Raw genomic sequence first — 20,890 nt, 5'->3', positions numbered from 1 at the left:
CAGTAGTGTTACTACCTGCCTCTGCATTATCTGGGCCCAATTGCACCTGTGCAACTCCATGATTTTATCATGCACTTGGAACACAGTAAACAAGTACATCAATTAATGCACAAAGAGAAATGGATGCCAGCTCATTCCCTTAGAACTGTGCTGCTCCAGCAGGAGTAAGTGTAAAAAGTAGTAAATAATGGTTACCAACATCAGTAATTTGGGACAGATTTTAAAGGACTTTAGGTGCCTAAAGATGCAGTTAGGCACCTGGTGTGATATTCAAAAGCTCCTCAGTGCTCAACTCTCCTTTGTTTCAATGGGAGTTCAGTGTCCAGATACTTTTGAAAATAGCAGTAGGCCCCTATCTGCATCTTCAGGCACCTAAAGGCCTTTGAAAAACTGGTCCTTAGTTTGCATATATTGTCATCCATAGCTCTCAAGGCACTTTGCAAGAAGCAGGTAAATATCACACTCCCATTTTGAAGCTGGAGAAATTGGGTCCCAGAGAGATGAAGTGGCTGCCCAAGGTCACACAGCAGGGCAGTAGCGGAGCTGGGAACAGAATGCAGGTCTGCTGATTCATAGTGCACTGGGTCACTCTGCTCTGAAGAAAGCTTCAGTGAGACTTTACAATACACTACATTAAATGAAGTATATTCACATGGTTACAACAGACGACTTTGATAATTAAAGGCAACTTTCAGGACAAGCTGAAGAATCCGTACAAGGGGGAATGCATTAATAAGCTACTTCTCAGAAAGCCCCTCCCTGCACCACCATCACTTTCAATTATGGTGAGAAACTGTTCAATATTTTATCCCACCCCACTGAGGATTGTGCAGAATGTTCCTCACTGGTTCCTTTGAATGCGATTTCAAACTGTATTTAATCCACCTTAATTAAATATACTGTAGGTTGTATGATATTCTTGCTGCTGGGATTGACGGCTTTGTTTTGATGCTTTGTTGCAATCTTTACATAACCTTCTGTCCTTTTGGAGACTGAGCTTTCGCTCTAAATTTGTGCAGCAATGCTAGTATCACAAAAGAGGTGAAGAAAATTAACTAGTTAACGATGAGCATTATAGGAACACCAACAGAAACTGAAGAGAACATCAGAGAGAATATTCTTAGCACTAAACTTTCATCCTTGCATTATGGGTACTTTTGCTTTCCTGTGTCTTGCAATGCTATCACTAACTATTTGAACAATAAATGCGGAGCCATGCAATAAAACTCCCTTTATCCCGCATTTGAGTGCTAATACTATGCAGTTTTTATCCTATATCACTCCTTTGCTGTAGTGAAATAAACATACTCATACATTACCATAAATCAGTGAGATGGCCTGTGGCAGATTAGCAGTACTTTAGCATTTGATTTGTAGTTTGGACGGCTGCTCTCTCTGTTCCTCAGCAGTACTATACTTGTTCCACGTCCAAATAGGATGTCATTCTCCCTGGCTTTACTGCGGTTCTTTGACTTTCTGACCTTCTATTTTAAATGCCAGGACATTGGCAGGGTGTCTCAATAACTGTGCTCCCTGCAGAGCTCTTAGGGATTAGTTGTAGTCAAGAGATCTTGAGACCTGTGTTTCAGAACAGTGCAATGGTGCTCAGAGTTTAATCTCTTTTTAATGAAAAGCTGATTTGCTTATCCCACTGCTCTAAAAATATAGATCTGTTTCTATAAATTGAGTTGTAATATTTTATCCTACATGATTTCTATATAGAAGTTAATATAGGGGTGAAAACATGAGGAGAAACATTTGTACTTAACCACTGATGGGCATTGAGGTTTATTCAGTGTGCAGGTAAAATAACCTAATGAAGGAGAGAGAATTTAATTCTCCCAAAGTCAGAAAGAGAGAACAAAATAGAGAGGAGATCGGTAGTAAAGAATAAACTAGCACATCAGAAATAAATGGTTCTTTTACAATAGAAGCAGCAAACGAAGCTGTGAGTTGTCTCAATATACACATTATAGGTATACCGCAAAGTGGTAGGAATACAAATGTTAATACTGATGGGGTTAGATACTGATTAATCAAAAGCAGATCTCTAAAACAAGTATGTGATACAGAGGTCTTCAGCATGGATCGCAACAACATTAAATACTTTTATATAGCGTTTTACAATCAGGATTTTCAAGGATGATTAGTGATTTTGAATGCCACAGTTTTCATTTGTTAAATAGGAGATGAATTAAAGGAGCCTGACATTTAAAAGAGCGGGGGCTTAGCCTTTTCTGTAATCAGGCCCCTTTAAGATGCCCCAATTTGGGCACAGAGACATTCAAAACTTTGGAAAAATCTTGGTCTATATCTTCAGAAAGCACTACAAACTAACTAATTCTTACAACACCCTACTAGAGAGAAGTAGACTAGGTATATAAGAATTATTGTTCCAATTGTACAGGTGGGGAAACTGAGGTGCAGAGAGATTAAGTGATTAAATCAAGGTCTCACAATAAATCACTAGCAGCGCTGGGATTACAAACCAGGAAGACCTGGCTTACAAGCATCAAGCAGAGTCTGTTAGACTACAATACCTATCTCTCTAGATAAGGTTAAGGTTGGGTGCTTATAATCAAGCACTGCTGCGTTGTCCAAATTTTTTCCATGAAAAAGCAAAAGCAGCCTACAGGTCAGATTCTTAGTGTAGGGGTCTGATCCTGGCTCTGGGTACTGGAGGTTGTGGTTCTGTTTCTGAAAAGAGTTTTGACAGATTGTAAAACAAAGTTGTCTCTCACACTTTGCCATCTGTCTTGTGTATGATTTATAAATACCTTTGCCCAACACACAAACAAAAACATGTGTTGGATGAGCAGTGTGCATCTGACTTGGGTATAAATTGAGTCTGTCTCAATTCATGACTAAGGTGAAGATTTAATCATGGGTATTTTTAGTAAAAGTCACGGACAGCTCACGGGCAGTAAACAAAAATTCACGGCCCATGACCTGTCCATGACTTCTACTATATACCCCTGACTAAATCTTGGGTACTCTGGAAGGAGGGTCCCAGGGGTGCGGCTGGTGCTCTAGGACAGGGAGTGGCCCAAGAGCACCACTGGTACTTGGAGTGGGGGAAGTGGCACACAGTCCAGGACCACCACTAGTGCTCGGGGGGTGGGGGTGGCCCGAGACCGCCGCTGCTGCTCAGGGTGGAGGAGGGGGTGGTGCATGGGAGCCTGACACCGCTGTTGGCTTCGGGGCTGCCTGAGCTGCTCAGGCCACCTTGGGGTCAGTCACATGGACTGCTGCAGAAGTCACAGAGGTCCCGGAAAGTCACGGAATCCGTGACCTCCATGACAGACTCGCAGCTGTATTCATGATGAGTAGCTGAGAAAACAAAGGTGTCAATCAATCTTTGAGATAATACTTTGTGTACCATCAACAAATTCTTGTTAAGACTAAGGCTATGTTAAGGAACTAAAGATCCATTGCTGAGCCGCCTTTTCTCCCCAGTCATGTGTTATGCTGAGCAGACCCTACATATGAGAAGAGCATCCAAGAGATTCTAGGGAATGAGTGGCTGAATGGAAAGAACAGTTTTTCTACCTATCTTTTCTAGCTCTATATCCTTCATCTCCAATGTTTCCATCTAGAAGTTCTTTTCAGAGAATATTATTCTATACATTTCAACATCCCTATCCTTACAGGCCTGTTTTTAATCAAATATATTTCAGATGTTCGCACTTGGCCTAAGACCTCACTGTGAAACTCAAGTTAATTAAAACTGTTTCCACTTCTCGAAGTCTTGTAAACTAAAGAGATACAGATTTTTTTTATATAGAACAAAGTCAAATGTGTGTGTAAATGGCCCTGTTTTGTAAAGTGCCTTGTGATCTACAGATGAGAAGTGCTATGTAAGAGCTAGTTAGTATTATACCACATCGTTTTACATGTTAGTGGAAGTAGAAAACACTGATTTGTAAATTTAAAAAAGCATCACAGCACAGCATTTAGCAGGCTCTCCCTAAATAATAAAATAAAAATTATTAATAAGGCTTTGGACAACTTTATCTGGGATATTGCATTCAGGTCTGAGCACCTAATTTCCAAAAATATATTGAACTGGTGGCAGTTCAAACAACAACATAAATGATTAGATATTGGAGGGTCTAATTCTGAGGAAAGATCAGAAGAGCTTCATATTGTATGTGTAGCCCAATTAACTAATGACTTAGGTCTGGGGATAACCATCTAGAAACATCTGAGTGGCGTGAGTGCCAAGAAAAGAGAGGAATTATCCAGGGCAAAATGAAGGAGCACAACTAGGAGCAATGCAATGAAATTAAAAGCAGGAAAACTGAGCAGCCACGATTCTGGCTTGAGAAAGGATCAGGAAGAACTATCCAAAATTACAGCCAAACCTTTTATTTTATTTCCCGGGCTCAGGTGCCAGCATTTCCATAATATAGTGAAACAGGTATCCTCCTGCATACATTAGCCCAGACCTTACTTGGTGTAAACTGGTGTAAATTCATTGAAGTGACTGAAGCTACACTGATTTATACCTCTTGCAGATTCTATCCATAATCTTTTTTTCCCTGCCTTTTTATCTCACACTGCAGAGAATCATCTGCTCTTAAATAATGAATTAAATGTTTTTATTAAGTAATATCCCTAGCACATAAAAGGTCCAGCTAAAATGCTGTTAAAATATATACTAGTTGTAATAAATATGATAGACAATGGTAATGAAACCATTTTGTGCCTGTAGAAGTACTGTAAGAAACATAAACCTGGCCTAAATTGTTCTTAATAACTGATTTTATTAATCTATAATTTCAAAATAATTGCTGCTGTTATATAAACTCTGATTACATTGGGGGAACAACTTAATGGTTCAGAAGTAATGTCAGAAACATACACAGAGTATTTTGAAGTTAATGGGAGTTTAGCCTGAGTAAGCACTACAGGATTTGGTACTTACTTGCCACAAAAATACCAAAATTTTGCCTTTGAATAAAATGGATGTAATTTGCAGAAAAGCCAGTTGGAGTAGCACATACTCTGAGGACAGAATTTGGACAAGAGAGATTAAAGGTCTGATTTTCATCCTGCAACTAACAGTGCATGTAATGAATGGTGGGGCATAAATATTAGGAGTTATACACCCAACTACCTGATTTGTATGTACAGACATCATTACAGGCCCGATTTTCAGAAGTGCTGAGAACCCTGAGCTCTCAAAGTGACTGGGAGTTGTGGTTATTAAAGGCCTCTGAAAATTTGATCCTTAGCATCTAATTTCTAATATTTATGTCCACAGTGAAGAGCAGTCACAAAAATAGAAGTGCAATTTTACAACTGTAAATTTCCACTTGTAAAAAGAGGCATGGCCAGTCTTTGATCCCAGTTACACTGGTCCATCATGCAGATGATATTCAGGCAGACTAACCCAACTGTTCCATACAGAGTCTCCAATAGGAAAGTATCAGAGGGGTAGCCGTGTTAGTCTGAATCTGTAAAAAGCGACAGAGTCCTGTGGCACTTTATAGACTAACAGACGTAATAGGAAAGTGAATCCTCTTCCACATATAACCTTAGGTTTTTAAATTTTAATTTCCCAAATCTCATTTTTGTGATATGTTCTGCTGATTTCACCACAGAAACTAATAACTCGTTTAAGAATATTTTGTTAAAAAAATTCTCCCCGTACTTCAGGGAGAATGGAACAGGTCCCCCAGAGGAGACTGTTCTCTGCTTTTAACATCTTTTCTGCCAACTTAAAATAGAAGAGAGAAAAAAAGTTGTGAAGTTGTTTACTCCGTTTAAATAATGTTTTACCTTTTTAAAACTTAGAAATAGAGTCAAAGAGTTTCAAACGTCAGACCTTAAAGTTAGGCTATTATAGCCAAATAACGAGCTGGTTTTGAGAAGTGCTGAGTACCCAGCAGCCCCTACTGACATGAAGGCTGAATAATTATTTGCATATCATTTGTTTTTGTTATTTGACCCAGCTCTGTTGATGGATGAATAATATTCCTTGTAAATGTTGGTATTTGTTCAAATGATTTGCAAATCAATTTTTGGATGTAGGGGGTCCAGGGGTTGGGTTGGGTTTCTTTTTTGACAAGACCCAGCATATACACACAGATTATTTAATGTGCTTCTGGGAAAAATAAATAATAAAATGCAAATTGCCAAGATGTTGAGGGTTAAAGGACCTGCTGTCAATTATTAAACGGCCTGTACTTTTCTATATTTTTCCATCACGCTATGTATGCCATACACTTCTCTGATGTTGTTTTTCAAGTCTTCTCTGTATACAGTGTATACAGAGAGTATCATGTAAAGAAGGTAATGTTGACATATCTACAGTCCCCAGCAAGGTATAAATAGAGGCTGTATTCAGGGCCAGTGCAACCATTTAGGCGACCTAGGTTTTCGCCTAGGACGCTAGGATTTGGGGGGCGCCATTTTCTTCGGCAGCGACCACAAAGGTCGGATCTTCAGCTGCCCCAGTCGCCGCTGGCATTTAGGCAGAGGGAGCTGGGGCAGAGGAGCGTGGGGAAGACCGCCTGCAGCAAGTAAGGGGTGTGTGTGTGGCATGCAGGGGAACTCCCCGCCCCAGCTCACCCATGCCCCGCCTCCTCCCCGAGCACGCCGTGGCTGCTTCACTTCTCCCGCCTCCCAGGCTTGCGGCGCCTAAGCTGATTGGCGCCGCAAGCCTGGGAGGTGGGAGAAGCGAAGCAGCGACGGCATGCTCGGGGAGGAGGTGGGAGAAGCGAAGCAGGGACAGCGTGCTCGGGGAGGAGGTGGGAGAAGTGAAGCAGGGACGGCGTGCTCGGGGAGGAGGCAGACCAGGGGTGAGCTGGGGCCAGGGCCGGCTCCAGAGCCCAGCGGGGCAAGCACCTGCCTGGGGCGGCCCTTTCCCGGGGGGGCGGCAGGCTGGGCCGGCGGACCTGCCGCAGTCATGCCTGCGGGAGGTCCACCGGAGCCCAGGGAGCAGCAGACCTGCCGCAGGCATGACTGCGGAGGGGACGCTCGGCCGGCGGCTCCAGTGGACCTCCCGCAGGCATGACTGCGGACGGTTCGCTGGTCCCGCGGCTCGGCTGCACCTCCCGCAGGCATGACTGCGGACGGTTCGCTGGTCCCGCGGCTCGGCTGGACCTCCCGCAGGCATGACTGCGGCAGCTCAATCGGAGCCGCCGGACCTGCGAACTGCCCGCAGCTGCGGGAGGTGCAGCCGAGCCGCGCGACCAGTGGACCCTCTGCAGTCATGCCCGCGGGAGGTCCGCTGCTCCCGCGGCTCGGGGGCGCCTCCCGGGCATGACTGCTTGGGGCGGCCAAAAACCTAGAGCCGCCCCTGGCTGGGGCGGGGGGAGCCTCAGGGTGGGGGGTGGGGAGCTGCCGCGGTGGGGCGCCTCAGGGTGGAGGGGGGGAGCTGCTGCGGGGGAGGGTGCCTCAGGGCGGGGGCTCGGGGATGGGGGAGGGTGCAAGGTGGAAGTTTCGCCTAGAGCGCGAAACATCCTTGCAGCGGCCCTGGCTGCATTTCTTTATGTTTGAAAGATCCCAAAGGATATTTTTGGGCGACTTGTCATCTACACTGAGAACTCTGTGTAGCAAGTGACCACAGGGCTCTATCCTGTTACTCCTGTTACAATGTTTAACATGTATGTATAAATATTTACAGAAATTAGTGAGGGACTACAAATCACAGAGCTTTCAGCAGGCTGACTGCACCGAAATGTCTTTCCATCTTGTGTGACCCAGCCAGCACAGCGAAGTGACTCACCAAATGCACTCACTAAATTAGGGACTTGATAAGAACCAGTTAGCAGAGGACTGACCCAATAAAGACTAAGGCAAGGTTGGCATACAGCTAAAAAAACGGAGAGAGATGGCAGTGTTCATATCTGGGAATGAGCCTGCCTTTTGTTATCTGGGTTCTTACTTAGGGGGCAGTGAGAAATTCTTGGCTGATTCCTGCACCTGGGATGGAAAGTATGACATTGGCTTGTATGTGCATGTGTCCTTACACTTGTCCATATGCTGCACTCTAAAGGGGAGTGCACATTTGAAACATGAATTGGTGCAGAATATAACAGTTTACTTATTAAGTGGTGCTTCAAGCAAAGGACTCAAAATTTATCTCATTGCTTAGGAAACTGCACTGCTTCTAGTTGGGGTCCAGGTGGAGTTAAGATATTGATTTTAACTGAGGTGGTCATTTACCCTCCAACAGTAATGTCCTTTTGAGAGAAAATGTTAGGCACTTTCAAGCTTAGGTCTACTGGAAACGTCTATTAAACCACTTGCTCCAACACAATTTAGAATAGTTGCAAAGTTCCAAGGTCATTTTGCTTCAAATGGTATCCACATACTGATCAGGAGGTCCTTGCTCACAGCAGTTGGAAAAGAGTTAAGAGCATCCCTAAGGCTCAGCTAGCTGTGTCAGCATGGAGCCTCTTCCTCCAAGCTCTCAGGAAGACCTGCTTTCCCTCAACAAACCCTCTCTACCCTGAGGTGTACCCTATAGAGTAGTGGCTCTCAACCTTTCCAGATTACTGTACCCCTTTCAGGAGTCTGTTTTGCTTTTGTACCCCAAGTTTCACCTCACTTAAAAATACTTGCTTACAAAATCAGACATGAAAATATAAAAGTGTCACAGCACACTGTTACTTTCTCATTGTTATCATATAAAATAAATCAATTGGAATATAAATATTGTATTTACATTTCAGGGTATAGTAGAATTATAGAATCATAGAATACTAGGGTTGGAAGAGACCTCAGGAGGTCATCTAGTCCAACCCCCTGCTCAAAGCAGGACCAACACCAACTAAATCATCCAAGCCAAGGCTTTGTCAAGCCGGGCATTAAAAAACCTCTAAAGATGGAGATTCCACCACCTCCCTAGGTAACCCATTCCAGTGCTTCACCACCCTCCTAGTGAAATAGTGTTTCCTAATATCCAACCTAGACCACCCCCACTGCAACTTGAGACCATTGTTTCTTGTTCTATCATCTGCCACCACTGAGATCAGCCAAGCTCCATCCTCTTTGGAACCCCCTTCAGGTAGTTTAATGCTGCTATCAAATCCCCCCTCACTCTTCTGTTCTGCAGATTAAATAAGCCCAGTTCCCTCCGCCTGTCCTCGCAAGTTATGTGCCCCAGCCCCATAATAATTTTTGTTGCCCTTTGCTGGACTCTCTCCAATTTGTCCACATCTCTTCTGTAATGTGGGGACCAAAACTGGATGCAATACTCCAGGTGTGGTCTCACCAATGCCGAATAGAGGGGAATAATCACTTCCCTCGATCTGCTGGCAATGCTCCTACTAATACAGCCCAATATGCCATTGGCCTTCTTGGCAACAAGGGCACACTGCTGACTCATATCCAGCTTCTCATCCACTGTAATCCCAAGGTCCTTTTCTGCAGAACTGCTGCTTAGCCAGTCAGTCCCCAGCCTGTAGCAGTGCATGGGATTCTTCCTTCTTAAGTGCAGAACTCTGCACTTATCCTTGTTGAACCTCATCAGATTTCTTTTGGCCCAATCCTCCCATTTGTTTAGGTCACTTTGGACCCTATCCCTACCCTCCGGCATACCTACCTCTCCCCCCAGCTTAGTGTCATCTGCGAACTTGCTGAGGGTGCAATCCATCCCAGATCATTAATAAAGATGTTGAACAAAACCAGCCCTAGGACTGACCCCTGGGACACTCTGTTTGATACCAGCTGTGAAATAGACATCAAGCCGTTGATCACTACCCATTGAGCCTGACAATCTAGCCAGCTTTCTATCCACCTTATAGTCCATTCATCCAATCCATACTTCTTTAACTTGCTGGAAAGAATACTGTGGGAGACCATATCAAAAGCTTTGCTAAAATCAAGATATATATCATCCACCACTTTCCCCATATCCACAGAGCCAGTTATCTCATCATAGAAGGGAATCAGGTTGGTCAGGCATGATTTCCCCTTGGTGAATCCATGTTGAATGTTCCTGATCACCTTTCTCTTCTCCAAGTGCTTCAAAATGGATTCCTTGATGATCTGCTCCATGATTTTGCCATGTATAGAACAATATAAATGAATCAGTGTCTGTATGAAATTTTAGCTTGTACTGGCTTTGCTAGTGCTTTTTAACGTAGCCTGTTGTAAAACTTAGACAAATATCTAGATGAGCTGATGTACTCCCTGGAAGACCTCTCTGCACCCTCAAAGGTGCCGCTGGTTGAGAACCACTGCTTTAGAGGACCTGTAATCAGCTGCAGCTGAAACACATCCTGCTTCCCTGTGCATATATTGTACCCTTCCTTCCTTCCATCCCTCCAGAATTTGGGGATGTATAAATGCCATTCACTGACTAGAGACCTCAGCTGTGTTAAATCAAACACCACTTGCCAGGGAAGTTGGATGAGCACATTTTTCAGGCCTTGGTAAAAGGAGGGCTGCTAATCCAAGAAAAAAAGGAGTCACTTTTTAGCCAGTTCCCTCTTCAAATCAGCATTTGGAGCAAATGACGAATGCCTGCAAAATGGCTGAGTCACTATGACCAAACCTAAAATCAGCAGCTGATAGGATGGCATGGTATCATAAGATCTGGAAATCTCCCTGTTGTTCTTATCTCTAACCCTTAAGCTTGTTTCAGAACATACATTTCTAAATAGCCATCTACCAAACCCTTTCCAATTGATATCTGAAAATATTTGGCCAATTTAATATTGCAGTTGTGTATGTTATTCAGCAAAAAATTTGTTCGATTTTCCCATCCCCGCCTTTATCTCCCAAACCATAGGCCTTTGCTTATTTAACTAAAATAATAGATAGCTAAAGCATCAGAACTACCCGGTGTGTGTGTGTGTGTGTGTGTGTTTATATTTTAGGGCTGTCAAGCGATTAAAAAAATGATCATGATTAATTACGTGATTAAAAATTAATCTTGATTAATTGCACTAATAATTGTGATGTTAAACAATAATAGAATACCATTTATTTAAATATTTTGGATGTTTTCTACATTTTAAAATATATTGATTTCAATTCAAATACAATGTGTACAATGCTTACTTTATATTTATTTTTATTATAAATATTTGCACTGTAAAAAACAAAAGAAATAATATTTTTCAATTCACCTAGTACAAGTACTGTAGTTCAATCTCTATCATGAAAGTTGAACTTACAAATGTAGAATTATGTACAAAAAAACCTTCATTCAAAATTAAAACAATGTAAAACTTTATAGCCTACAAGTCCACTCAGTCCTACTTCAGCCAATTGCTCAGACATACAAGTTTGGTTACAATTTTCAGGAGATAATGCTGCCCGGTTCTTGTTTATAGTGTCACCTGAAAGTGAGAACAGATGTTTGCATGGCACTGTTGTAGCCGGTATCGCAAGATATTTACGTGCCAGATGTGCTAAAGAGTCATAAGTCCCTTCATGCTTCAACCACCATTCTAGAAGACATGGATCCATGCTCAATAATGATCCAAAGCAGCACGGACCAACACAAGTTCATTTTCGTCCTCTGAGTCAGATGCCACCAGCAAAAGGTTGATTTTCTTTTTTGGTGGTTCAGGTTCTATAGTTTCTGCATCGGAGAATTGTTCTTTTAAGACTTCTGAAAGCATGCTTCACACCTGGTTCCTCTCAGATTTTGGACGGCACTTCAGATTCTTAAATCTTGGGTTGAGTCCTGTAGCTATCTTTAGAAATCTCACATTGATATCTTCTTTTCATTATGTCAAATCTGCTGTGAAAGTGTTCTTAAAACGAACATGTTCTGGGTCATCATCAGAGACTGCTCTAACATGAAATATATGACAGAATGCATGTAAAACAGAACAGGAGACATACAATTCTCCCCCAAGGTGTTCAGTCACAAATTTAATTAACGCCGGCTAAAAAAGTGCCATGCAAATACCTGTTTTCACTTTCAGGTGACATTATAAATAAGAAGCGGAAGCATTATCCCCCATAAGTGTAAACAAACTTGTTTGTCTTAGTGGTTGGCTGACCAAGAAGTAGGACTGAGTGGACTTATAGGTGCTAAAGTTTTACATTGTTTTGGTTTTGAGTGCAGTTATGTAACAAAAAAAATTTGAAATTGTAAGTTACACTTTCATGATTAAGAGATTGCACTACGTACTTATGTGAGGTGAATTGAAAAATACAATTTCTTTTGTTTATAATTTTTAGTGGAAATATTTGTACTAAAAATATAAAGTGAGCATTGTACACTTTGTATTCTGTGTTGTAATATAAATCAATATGTTTGAAAATATAGAAAAAAATCCAAAAATATTTAATACATTTCAATTGATATTCTATTGTTTAACAGTGCAATTAATCACGATTAATTTTTTAAATCACAATTAGTTGAGTTAATCGTGTGCGTTAACTGCAATTAATCAACACTCCTAACATTATATATATGAATTATTTGCACAGGCCTATAGGTTCTGTTTATTAGAGCACAGTGGTACATATGCATACTGTAGTATAATTGTCAGATTTAAATGAAATACCATAAGGCTCAAAGATTCAGCTGAAAGACGCCTGCAGGCCCAAACTATAATTTATAATTGCATCGTAGGTTTAATATCTTACATTTATGCTCACTTTAAGATTTCTTTACACTGCCAGAGTGGTGTAAAAGGGCCTTAGTATAAATGAGGATCAGGCTCCTTGAAGCCATATTCAGATTTAGTATAAATGAGTATTATTCATTGCAGCACTTCATTTATACAAGTTGGCAGCAATCCATTGACCATTTATCACATCTATTCTGTTTTTTCCTCAGGTTTTCACTGTATACCATATTAAAAACAAGTGTTACAAGATATACAAAACAGTGCTTAGTGAATGTACTTTAATGACTTTTCAATGCCATGAATTGAAAGACAGCTTTCTTGTCAAACACCTTGTCATGGAAGAGGAAAGATTTCCTGTTACTGATCTGGTATGTGAACTGAAAGTGTATGTAGAACTACACTGTTAGAAGGGCAAATATGTTATGATAAATATTTTTTAAAAGTCCTGTGCATATATGGTTTAGATAGCACTGCAGATCTTTGACACTGAGTGATGCTATTTAAAAGCACATTAGATGCAATACAAACCTCGGCTGGACAGATGGATTAAAAACTAAACTCAATGATTCACTGGTTTCTTGCCACTCTTTTGTGATGTCTGACAAAAATGCAGTGCGTAGTAGGTGAGAGTGGGAAACCAATTAATCTTATATGAGGCATACTATGCTTAATTAAGCACTTTAATATGGAACAAGGGAGGAGATAGATTGACACTCAGACTGGTGGTTGATTATATACTATTTAGTAAATTAATATAAAAATCTTGTGCATGCAACATACTATAAGGGAGTAAAGAAACAAGGCAAAATGAAATGGCTGACATTTTATTTTTGATCAACTTTTGGCAGAACTCTCCATCCTATTTCTCATCCCCTCTCTTTTTTTCTCCCTGAAAATAGCCTGAAGTAAGCCCTCCCCGAGAAAAATATCCCCTTTGATCTCTTTCTCAGGCCTTTAAGTTACTTATCTGATCCTATATTGTCTCACTTTACCTCAGATCCCTTTCATTAAGTGAGGAAAACTAACTGCATAAAGAGAAATATGGAGACAATGATAATTTCTAGCTGAAATACTTCATTGATCTGGAGTTACGGTTGGGAGTACATATCACTAAACATTATGTAAAATATATTTTACATAAACACCTAAAAGGAACTATTAGTAACCCAGAAAATTTGATATGAAGGTTAAACATAAATGACTCACAGTTAAGAAACACAGACAATTAATTTACACTGGTGTAAAACCATCGCAAGTGTGAGGATTTCATTCTTTGTTTCAATCATACCTTCTCTGTAAGACATGTTATTTTTCAATCAGCTCCTTTATAAGGGCTTTAAATACCCAGTGGCCAGCTACACAAATTTAAAAATTGGAGAACATGCTACAGCCCCAACTTAGGTAAGCACATGCTTAAGGTAAAGCATGTGCTCAAGTAGCCTTCCTGAGTAAGGATGCTTTCCTGAATTGGGCCCTGCATTTGTGCAGCTTGTTGATGGAATACAGAGAATGTGCACTATACATCACTGATTTTCTAACTGATTTCATATATCTGTCTCCAGTACTAAATGCACTGCTTTGTCACCATTATAACCTTTGCTCTTTTCATGTAAATGCTATCATTTAATGGCCAGGGCTTGGGAAGTTAGCAAGTACAGACATTCTACTTTTGTGTCTAATGACATGCGCCTAACTCTTGGGGCATGGATCCTTCCTGGGGAACAATTTTTTTCAGTATGTGTTTTATCTAATCAGGCATTGTGCATGACCATGAACAAAGGCTGGAGTCAGCACAACTGCCATTAAGAGCAGTGCCAGAGACATTACCAACCTCGTGTGAGACTAAGTGTTTACAGGATCAGACTGCCAAACTGGAAAGTGTATTTTCAGTGTCTCCTCCAGGAAGAAGGAGGAGATTTGGGTTTAATTTTGTAAATTACCCCAGTTTTAAATTATGAAGTCAATTAGTGTCATCAAAACTATGGGCTGGATTGTCACAGCCCTACTAAACTACAGAAGGGGAGTAAGGCCACCTCTTATACCCTGGCTCAGATTAGGATTCCAACAATGGGCATGAGAGCCCTGTCACCATCCACTGACTCAATGAGAGACAGAGAGTCAGAGGAGTTTTGGTTTGAGTCCTCCAACCCCGCCCCACTCACTGGTTGGAGTTTCTCACAGAGAGTGACTAGCTGGGGTGCAAAAGAGGGGATAAGATGCCCCACAAGAAGGCTGAAATAATTTACTCTCTCCTCAGAGCCAGGAGAGTCAATCAGAGTTCATCCTCTGTTCTGCACCCGGGGCAGTGCAGCTATGTATCTGCTCAGGGGATATTATAAGGGTATGTTGTAGCCCTAGATGAGCTTTTATGTGATTGCACCTGTGTCGATGTGTATAACTATAAATGTTGTTGCTGGTCAGAGCCATCCTTTCCTTTTTAACATGCAGCTCATTCTACCAGTTTTGCATCCGTAGGTCAGCAAAAGGCCTGACACAAAAGCAATGCCGCTGCTGGCTGCCAAATGGCTCAATTTAGCAGCCAGAAAGAGAAGATGTTGGCACAGGTAGAGTTTTTTATTTCTAATCAGCATTATTGCTCAGAAAAGGAACATCAGCTTAGTGAGGTTTACAGGCATGAAGGAATAATTCTGGGAACTTGAAATCTAAATGTTAACACAGATTATTAGAGCGGTAAAATTTTTTCTTTTAAGCAGTGGATTTATCTTGTAATAACTATATGTTTCAAGTCTTCTCACGTGTACTCTTCAGCTGAGGGAAGCTTGATTCACCAAGATCAATAATTCAGAGTGAGTATCCATAAAGCTCTGCAGATCCTGGGGTTAGCTGAAGAAGTATGGTTTTACTATACCATCAAACATAAAGGTAAGGTTTTTGAAAAATGCCCATACCTTGGCTTAATATAATTTTTAATCAGTTGGTCTCTATAGCAGCACCATTCCCCATGTCTTCTCAGAATATGTGCTGAGATCAGATAGAAAAAAAACAAATGGTTTTGCTACCCCAACTGACACATTATACAGTTCATCCTCAATATTAATTCTCTATCTTGAAACCTAACAAATATCACAGTAATGATGCATAGCAGGTCATCACCTACAGTTCTGTATGAGTGCTCTAGGAGCACGGTGTAGTTTGAAAATCACTGGTACTATCCTCATTATTCACGTCTACAGCCTTCTCTTCCTTGGTAGGCGACAGTTTGTCTCTCTCTGTCTGTTGATTCTTCATGAGTGTCCTCTGTATTTGATTCATGTCTTCTGTGGGTAGGGACAAATCTCTTCTGCATGGACCAGAGATGAATGGTTCTTTCAGTACCAAGAAGAATCCAGGGAACAAAGCATGCTTTTCCCATTCTTGATAGGGAATATTCCTGTTTGCCTGTCTAGCAATCCTTCTGGTTGAAAGAATTTATGGAAAGTTTTGAAGAAAGTAACCATCCAGTATTCTAACACACCCATTTTCACCTTGTTCTTGGCTGAGGACAGCCAAGAAACTAAGATTTGGATTTGCAAATTCACTCAGTACCAGGGCACCTTATTCCATCTGAATCCCAGCATAAATCTATGTGCGCTGGGGGATATAGATGTACATTTGACTAATCTGTGGAAGAATATTCTTTAGTTTTTGGATATGGGTGAAGTCAGATTTCCCACTGTAGATTGATATTCTGGTGATGGTGTTTTCCCTCCAGATGGTTACTGAGCTTTACACTTCAGTTGCTGGTTCACCTTGCTGAAACAAGGTAGATTTTTGATTCTTGCTTTCTTCTAAAAGTGGTGGTAGAATCACTAACAGTGTTGCCTGATGTCAGGGCCTTTTATATACGCTCCTGCACTTCAGACTCTTCTCTTGGGGGCATTCAAAGGGTGAAGCATGCTTCTTTCTGATCCCCACACTATTTTGGGATGTCTGACACACCAGGGGATATTATGAGGGAGCAATCATTGTGCAAATGAGTGTTCAGGCACTGTAATTGTATCCAACCTCTGCATAAAGAGCATAAGAATGGGGAGGCTTCCTGTGCTCTTAACTTAATTTTATGCACACCTGGAGTAGACAGGCATAATCCAATTATTTGTCAGCTCCACTAAATTGCTACCCCACTAAGATGCCCCAGCATGCATTGGACTGCTGTCATCAGTAACACCTATGATCACCCATAGAGGAAGGAGAGAACTCCAACTTCATTTAGTCTTGTGAAGGACATGTATGCTTTCATTTTATACCTCATATAGGATAGAAAATAGGATAGTTAAGAAGAGAACTTGTCCATGCTGGGTTGTATCAGTATGATACAGCTTTGTGGATAGGGAGGAAGCAGTAGATGAGATATATCTCAACTTTCGATACTGGCTCGCATGACTTCTCATAAACAAGCTAGAGAAATGAAGCGAACTATATAAACCACAGCCTACTATAAGGTGGGTGCACAACTGGTTGGAAAACCCTACTTAGAGAGTAGTTATTAGTGGTTCACAGTCAAGCTACAAGGGCATATCTAGTGGGGTCCCATAGGGATCTGTTCTGAGTCTGGTTTTATTCAATGTCTATGATTTGGGTAATGGCATAGATAATACACTTATAAAGTTTGTGGATGATACCAAGTTGGGGGGGTTGCGAGTGCTTTGGAGGAGAGGATTAGGATTCAAAATGATCTAGACAAAGTGAAGAAATGAACTAAAATAAATAGGATGAAATGCAATGAAGACAAATGCAAAGTACACCACTTAGGAAGGAACCATCAATTGCACACATACAAAATGGGAAATAACTTCCTAGGAAGGAGTATTGTGGAAAAGGATCTGGGGATTATAGTGGATCACAAAATAAAAATGAGTAAATGTAATAGTGTTGCAAAATAAATAAATAAATAAATAAACCAAAAATCTCATTCTGGGATGTATTATCAAGAAAGTTGTAAGCAAGACGTGAGAAGTGATTCTTCCACTCTACTCAGCACTGATAAGGTGTCAGCTAGAGTACTATGTCCAGTTTTGGGTACCACACTTCAGGAAAGATGTGGATAGATTGGAGAAAGTCCAGATAAGAGCAATGAAAATGATTAAAAGGTCTTGAAAACATGACCCATAAAGAAAGGTTGAAAAAATTGGGTTTGTTTAGTCTGGAAAAGAAGGATGAAAGGGGACTTGATAACAAATTTCAAGTATGCAAAAGACTTATAAGTAAGGGAGTAATAAAGCACCCTTCTTATCCACTGAGAACATGACAAGAAGTAATGAGCTTAAATTGCAGCAAGGGAGATTTAGGTTAGACATTAGGCAAAACTTCCTAGTTAAAAAGGTAGTTAAAAACAGCAACAAATTACCAAGGGAGGTTGTGGAATATCCAATACTGGAAGTTTTTGAGAACAGTTAGTCAAACACCTGTCAGTCTAGATAATACTTAGTCCTGCCTCAGTGCAGGAGACTGGACTAAATGACCTCTCGAGGTCCCTTCCAACCCTGCATTTCTATGATTGTCTGAGTCACAAGTCACTGATCATGTGGCAACAAACGCTTGGATCCAATTTACATTTAAAAAAGCAATCTAACAATTTGCTAACATGCCAGCCAATGGTACCCGAGATGAATATTCTATTCATTGTGTTAAAACTATTCCATTGAAAAAGAAAAACATCATGTTTGTTTATCTCTAAGGCACAGCAATTAAAAAAATTATATTTACTCCCACATTATTGGCAGATAGAGGCATACCTTGATATAAACTATGGAAATTATGATTCAGTCAGGTTTAATATACAACTCGTATTGGCAGAATTTCTGTGTTTAGTTTTCAGTAGAAGACCCAGGTGACTTCTAAATGTCAGGCTGTCATCCTAAACTTCTGTATTAGCACATTTATTTCTTGACATTTATTTTCACCAATATTATAAAGGAATATTATTTTGCACTGATATAGTGCTCTTCACTTAGACTCTCAAAGGACTTTGCAAAGGTGATTAAGTATTCTTTCCATTGGACAGGTAAAGTACCTGAAGCAGAGAGAGATTAAGGCCCTGATTCTGTAAAAATTCATTGATGTGCTTAACTTTATACCCTGAGCTTCAGCCCCATGTGGTGGGGCATTGGCTTTCTGCCCTGGGCCCCAGCAAGTCTAATGCTGGCCCTGTTTGGCAGCCCCCCTTAAATCTGCTTGTGGGCCCCCCTCAGGAACCCCCAGACCTCTGGTTGAGAGCCACTGCTCTAACCACAACATAGCCTCCCTTAAAAGGAGATGATTTACCATTTTGAATTGTCTACATTTTGAGACCAGGACAACCTGTTCTTTTGACAAATTAATTTTAATTACTGCTAGATTGTGGAAGGCATAATCATAAATTACTTACAACATGTTCAGAGAGGTACAAGCAGAAAGAACCCTTGTGTATAGGGGGGAAGCAGTAGATGTGATATATCTTGACTTTAGTAAGATTTTTGAGTAAGGCTCAAAAACAAACAAGGGAAATAAAACCCTGATAGAGCTACTATTCGGTGGGTGCCTAACTGGTTGGAAAACCATTGCCAGAGAGTAATAAGTGGTTCACAGTCAAGCTGGAAGGACATATCAAGTGGGGTCCCACAGGGATCAGTTCTGGGTCCAGTTCTGTTCAATATTTTCATGAATGATTTAGATAATAGAGAGTACATTTATAAAGTTTGTGGATGATATCAAGCTGGGAGGGGTTGCAGGTGCTTTGGAGGAGAGGATTAAAATTCAAAATGAACTGGAGAAATGGTCTGAAGTAAACAGGACAAAATTCAATAAGAACTAGTGCAAAGTACTCCACTTAAGAAGGAACAATCAGTTGCATGCATACGAAATGGGAAATGACTGCCTACGAAAGGCTGCAGAAAAGGATCTGGAGGTTATAATGGATCACAAGCTAAATATGAGTCAACCGTGTAATACTGCGGCAAAAAAGCCACCACATTATTCTGGGCTGTATTAGCAGGAGTGCTGTAAGCAAGACATGAGAAGTAATTCTTCTGATCTACTCCGTGTTGATTAGGCCCCAACTGGAGTATTGTGTCCAGTTCTGGGCACCACATTTCAGGAAAGCTGTGGAAAAATTGGAGAAAGTCAAGAGGAGAGCAACAAAATGATTAAAGGTCAAGAAAACATGACCTATAGGGTTGAAAAAGTTGGGTTTGTTTAATATGGAGAAGAGAAGACTGAGAGGGCACATAACAGTTTTCAACAGGGGGAGTGGGCTGAGAGGAGGGAGCAGGGGACGGGGTTTTTGGGGGGCAAGAGGTGGGGTGGGGGTAGGGGCTTGGGGAGAAGAGTTGAAATGAGAGCGGGGCCTTGGGGAAGGAGTGGCATGGAGGGGCAGTGCCATAGTTCCAGCACCAGTGGCAACCCCACTTTTATGGAGCTTCTGTCACTCCTGCATCACATGATATAGTTTTTAATGAAATATTAATCTTTAATTCCTGGAAACTCCAGGACAATCCTGGTGGGTAGGCAACCCTACTGTCAGGGTAGTTAAGCACTGGAATAAATTGCTTAAAATGGAATGGATGTTGTGGAGATTTTTAAGAGCAGGATAGACAAACACTCTCAGGGATGGTCTAGATCAGTGGTGGGCAACCTGCGGCCTATCAGGGTAATCTGCTGGCAGGCCACGAGACAATCTGTTTACATTGACCGTCTGCAGGCACAGCAGCCTGCAGCTCCCAGTGGCCATGGTTCCGGCCAGTGGGAGCTGTGGGAAGCAGTGCAATCTGCAGGGATGTGCTGGCTGCCGGTTCCCGCAGCTCCCATTGGCAAGGAACAGCAAACTGCAGCTGCTGGGAGCTGCGGGTGCCCGTGCCTACGGATGGTCAATGTAAACAAACTGTCTCACGGCCCACCAGTGGATTACCCTGACGGGCCACATGTGGCTCATAGGCCGCAGGTTGCCCAACACAGGTCTAGATAACACTTAGTCCTACCTTGAGTGCAGGAGACTGGACTAGATGACCTCTCGAGGTCCCTTCCAGTTCTATGATTCATTTAGGATGGTAATCTGTAAAGATTCTCTCTGTGTCATATCAGGCACAGGATGAAAGAAACAAACCTGATTTACAGCACAATCAGAGGTGAGCTCCAGCCGGTTCGCACCGGTTTGCAAGAACCGGTTGTTAAATTTAGAAGCCTTTTTAGAACCGGTTGTTCCAGGACAACCGGTTCTAAAAAGCTTTTAAATTTAACAAAGGTTCGGGCAGCTGTTCACCCAGCCCCCGGCCCCAGCTCACCTCCCCCTCTCCCCTGAATGCTCTGCCCTCATTCTCCTCCCCTTCCCCTGCTTCCCGCGAATCAAATGTTCGCAGGAAGCCTGA

The sequence above is a fragment of the Mauremys mutica genome, chromosome 2, assembly GCF_020497125.1.
Source record: "Mauremys mutica isolate MM-2020 ecotype Southern chromosome 2, ASM2049712v1, whole genome shotgun sequence".
NCBI classification, from domain to species: domain Eukaryota; kingdom Metazoa; phylum Chordata; order Testudines; family Geoemydidae; genus Mauremys; species Mauremys mutica.
The sequence above is the reverse complement of the archived record's forward strand: the minus strand, read 5'-3'. Positions refer to the sequence as shown.